The sequence below is a fragment of the Camelus ferus genome, chromosome 17 (assembly GCF_009834535.1).
Source record: "Camelus ferus isolate YT-003-E chromosome 17, BCGSAC_Cfer_1.0, whole genome shotgun sequence".
NCBI classification, from domain to species: domain Eukaryota; kingdom Metazoa; phylum Chordata; class Mammalia; order Artiodactyla; family Camelidae; genus Camelus; species Camelus ferus.
In genome coordinates, this window is record NC_045712.1 from 21,179,365 (window position 1) to 21,184,825 (window position 5,461).

Consider the following 5,461-nt stretch of genomic DNA (forward strand, 5'->3'; position numbering starts at 1 on the left):
GAAAAAAAAAATGGATTCTAGGCTAGAAGTGAAAGACAAGAAAGCTGAGCAGGCAAACACAATATCTAGTCCTGCCATCACTTGGATGCATGCACAGAATCATCCAGAAAAATACACAGACAAAATCATCCATGCAAGGGCTCCTCAGCTTTTGCAGCTTACCTGTGAATCACAGTGGAGAACCAGCTCCTGGTTTCTTTAGATGTTTGAATTATACTCCGGGAAACAAATGATCAGTTCTTAACATTGTTGCAATTAAACAGTAATTGAGTATTAGTGCCAGAAAGTATGCTGAATGTCATGTAACCCAATATCCTCATTTTACAGATGGAGAAACTGAGGCCCAGTCAGAAATAACTGATCCAAGCGTACCTGGTAAGTTCATTGCAATCCAGGACTGTCCCCACAGCTCCTGAAATGGAAATATGTGTCCCTGAAGACCCTCTGGGGAGGAGGGGATGGGACAGAATCTCCCCTGAGTTGGCCCTTGACAACACAAGGGAAATAATCATTTGGTTTCTGTATATGATGGATTCCAAGCCACGGGATATGCAATTCTCTCACATTCAGGCACATTTTGGGGCAACCTACAAAGTCATTTGCCCTTTTCATTATGAATCCTTTTTTTGGAAAAAAAACTTTTGTTGGACAAGAATTTCTTACCTCACAGAACTTCCTGAAGGAGCCGGCTTGCCTTCAGGCCAGATTATAAGAGCCCAGCTGGCCAGATGGAGCTGCTGCTTCTTGACCCACAACCCAGTCCTTTTGGGAGGAGAGCTGCCGCCTCACACCCTGCTGCACCCCACACAGGCCCACCCGTCCCTTTCATTCTGCTGAGGCACAGAGACTTAACTTTGGTATGCCTACGGTTGACCTTAAAAATCCACCTTGACTGCTTCTGGTATCTGTAAACTGCTGTTACAAAAGATGGGAGACATTCTAATTCTTGGGATCACTGATCTGTAATAATAAGGATTGACAATAAGGAAACAAAGATAAAAATCATGTTGAATGTTATTGAGCATTTGCTAGGAGCCAGGCCATGGCATGAAGGACTTGTTTAAATGCATTTAAACCCACTCCTTCATTCTTGACTGCAGTCCCATGAGGTGGGTCCTGCCATGATCCACATGTCACAGTGAGGGGAACAGGGGCCCACAGAGATGACCAGGAACGGTGCACATTTATAGCGCATTTACTTGGTGCCAGTGTGGTGCTGAATGCTGTTCTTATGTGAGTTCATTTATCCTGATGGTAATCCCGTTAGGGAGGTATTATCCTCATGTATTAATATTATCCTCACTTTACTGACAAGGAAAAGCAGGCCCGGAGAGCTCACATCCCTCACGCAGGGTCCCCCAGAGGATACGTGGTGAGGCCAGGCTTCGTACCGGTGCTCAGCAAGCCCTCTGCTTCAAGGATGCATCAGGCCACAGGTCAGATGGGGGACGTATGGGGCTGGGATTCAGATCCTGTTCCTACTCACCAGCAGTGCTTCCATGTTGCAAATTTGGTCTCCAGCACAGCTGTACAGCTCACGGGGCCTTCAAGGAGTTTCTTGCTTCATCAGTGCCACTGTCAGCCAAGAGGATGAGAGAATGGGAGTGTAGAGCCTAGAGGAATTCAGGCCACACGTGGAAGGAAATCCCAGACAAAGCTGAGCACCTTGCATTTAAACCTGCTCTCCATGGGCCTCTCTTCTTTCTTCTAAGCCCTTGGTGTCTGGGCATCAGCATCTGATCTCCTAGGCATCCATGGATTTGCAAGGTGGAGCATCTGGTGACAGGAGACTGGACAGATGTCCCCAGGTGGGAGAGGGCCTTGAGTACCAGGCTGAGGGGTTGAGACCTAATCCTGTTGGCCATTGACTCTCAACTCCAGTAACTTGTATGCTGCTTGCCTGATTCTTGCTACGTCTGAAGACAATACATAGTCTGAATTAAGTACTTTCTTCAATAGGCTGTTTTATGTAAATAAATTTACTTTAAGAAAAAAGTACCACAGTCATAAATGAGGAGGAAGTAGGATGATTTTCCGTACATAGCCATCACCAAATATAAGAACAATCAACATAGTGAAAGTAAGAGCAATAAAGATAAATATAAATTATCAATAATCAAAACAGAGTTCTGAGTCTGAAGCTTTCTCTCTCTTTGTTGAAAAGGGAAACTGGCAAAGGTGAGAGATGTGTTTGTAGGGCTGAACAGAGTTTCTTTTCGTTGCTGAATCAGAAGGATTAAAAATGGTCCATGAAGGAAGATTTCACTCTCGCTCAGGGATATTTCAGACTGCCTGTGACCCCTGTAATCATTTCCAGGACCCACTTTGATCTCTGAATTTTAGGAAACCCTCCTGCAGGGACAAAAAACCAGAGGCGGATTTTTAAATAAACTTGATTTTTAGTAGGATTTATTTTTTTAGAACAGTCTTAGGTTTACAGAAAAATTGAGCAGATAGTAGGGAGCGTTCCCATATAACCTCCCATCTGCACAGATGCAGTTTCCTCTACTATTGAGATCTTACACTCGTACGGTATATTTGTCACTAGTGGAACACACGTTAATGCGTTGTTATTAACTTGAGCCTATTCTTCATTCAGATTTATTTAGCTTTTACCTGATGTCCTTTCTCTGTTCCAGGAGCTCATCTGGAAACCACATTCCATTTAGTCGTCATGTCCCCTTAGGCTCCACCTGGCTGTGAGTTTTTCACACTCTCGTTTTTTTGTTTTTTGCTTTTGTTTGTTTGTTTACAGCACAATGTCCCAGTCATGCATATATATACCATATATTCGTTTTCATATTCTTTTTCATTAAGGATTATTACAGGATATTATTATAGCTCCCTGCGCTATACAGAAGAAACTTTTTTTAATTGGGTTATAGTCAGTTTACAATAAAAATATGGAACACTTCACAAATTTGCATGCCATCCTTGTGCAGGGGCATGCTAATCTTCTCTATCATTCTAATTTTAGTATACGTGCTGCCAAAGCAAGCACCAGAAGAAACTTTTTTAAAATCTATTTTTATATAGAATGGCTAACATTTGCAAATCTCAAACTCCCAAATTTATCCCTTCCCAGTGCCTTCCCCCTGGTAACCATAAGATTGTTTACTATGTCTGCTAGTCAGTTTCTGTTCTATAGATGAGTTGTTAGTATCCTCTTTTTTTTCTTTTTTTCTAGATTCCACGTATGAGTAATATCATATGGCATTTTTCTTTCTCTTTCTGGCTTGCTTCACTTAGAATGATCTCCAGATGCATCCATGTTGCTGCAAATAGCATTATTTTATTCTTTTTTATGGCTGAGTAGTATTCCATTGTATAAATATACAACATCTTCTTTATCCAGTCATCTGTCGATGGACATTTAGGTTGTTTCCAGGTCTTGGCTATTGTATGTAGTGCTGCTGTGAACACGGGTACATGTATCTTTTTGAATTAGACTTTCCTCCAGATATATGCCCAGGAGTGGGACTGCTGAATCATATGGTAAGTCTCGTTTTAGTTTTTTGAGGAATCTCCATACTGTTTTCCATAGCGGCTGCACCAAACTATACCCCCACCAATGGTGTAGGAGGGTTCCCTTTCCTCCACACCCTCTCCAGCATTTATCATTTGTGAACTTTTCAGTGATGGCCATTCTGACTGGTGTGAGGTGATGCCTCATTGTAGTTTTAATTTGCATTTCTCTGATAATTAGTGATATTGAGCATTTTTTCATGTGCCTAGTGTCATTTGTATGTCTTCGTGATCTTGAAGTTTTGAGGACGACAGGTCAGGTATATTGGAGGCTGCCCCTTTTCTAGGAGGTATCTGATCTTTTCTCATGATTCGACTGGAAATGTGGGTTATGGACAGAAGACTATAGAAGTAAAATGCCATTTTCATCACATCATATTAAGGGTGTATACTGTCAGCGTGGTTTTGGCTGTTGATGTTAACTTTGATCGATAACCTGGCTGGAGAAGTGTTCGTCACCTTGTCCCGCTATAGTTACTCCTTCCCCTTACTTTATGATAGATGCATAAAGTGCAGAGATAAATGAATGGAGCTCTGTCTTAGATGGAACATTCTGCTGGCAGTGTAGAGGATGCACTGGCTAAAGGATAAAAAAAAAAATCCCCGAAGTCTTTTGGGCCAAAATTATCTAAAACAACAATCTATTGTTTGGTCTATTGTTTAGGCTATGTTTCTCTTCCAGGTGGAAATACCTTTGCCACCTGTAGCCGTACCTTCCCCTGTGGGACTGCTTCCATTATCTACAGCAGAAACAATCAGTGTGGATGGCGTAGACCACTTTCCACGTGCAGGGCAAAGTCAGCATTTCTATGGTTTAAAAACAGATGTTGTCTGTGCTAACACTGTGACTTCACTCAGGAGAGAAACTGCATAAATTCAAGACAAAACCTCCATGTCTGCATAACTGCAACTCACTGGTTAAGGAGGTTAGTTACGGCTATTTGAATTCGAGAGGAGAAATACGAGTATTTATTTGAATAAGTATAACTGTTAGAATTCTTATCTTTTGCAAGTAGTCCCCTCCACCACCAAAGAAGAAAAAAACAAAACTGTAAGACAAGACAACTTGAGCAAAAGTAAATATATACACATACAGATACATACACAAATATGGCTTCACGCAGTGAGCAGTTTAGAGGTAATGGGTTTCAGGAGTGGCTTGTCCCAGGGGCTCAAATGACTGCTCACCCTCCTTTTCTTGGTTCTGCTTCCTTCATGGTAATCCATTCTTGAGCACTCTCAAGGTCTCAAGTGAGACCCCAGGCCCTACATCCCTCTCCCTAGGGGAGGAGTCACATTCTCTTCTCCACTAGGGATGGACGCCACCTCAGTCTTGCTGATTGAAAAAGGGGAAAGGTTATACGCTCACATAAGAAGGAAAAATGGATGCTAAGAAGGCAAATGTCAAAGTCACATAGCAGTATGACACACTCACAGCAAAACATCATTAGAGACTGGTTTGTTTTTCCTTTGAATAGGGCCTTGACCCAGAAAGGAGCATCAGGACGTACGTTCAGGTGGAAACAGCATTATATTGGCAATCATGACACCTCAGCCAAAATCTCAGTTTTATAACAATTTTGCCACACTTGCTCTATGGTCACATGCAGTCAGGTAGCTGCGTGCACCCTCTTTTTCTGAGTGTAACCAGTGGGAATAACATGATTCCTAACTACCTGACATGGGATGCAGGAACATAGAGTGAGAAAATGTTTAGAAATTTTTTTTTCTATTTCAGTTTTTTTTTTCATTTTAGCAATTGAAATGTAATCTATAATGTTTCAGGTATACAGCAAAGTGATTCAGATATAGACAGACAGACAGATACTCTTTTTCAGATTCTTTTCCTTTATAGGTTATTACAGGATATTGAATACAGTTCCCTGTGCTATGCAGTAGGACGTTGTTTATCTGTTTTGTATGTAGTAGTGTGTAT

The 5,461-nt window shown here is 41.6% G+C and overlaps 1 non-coding gene across 1 annotated transcript; it reads right to left on the reverse strand.

Annotated features, from left to right (window-relative positions):
* Positions 1 to 2,897: 2,897 nt before the first annotated feature.
* On the reverse strand, positions 2,898 to 3,001 carry LOC116657336. The gene has a single exon (XR_004312457.1). It is a non-coding gene; the product is annotated as a U6 spliceosomal RNA (small nuclear RNA).
* Positions 3,002 to 5,461: the final 2,460 nt, after the last annotated feature.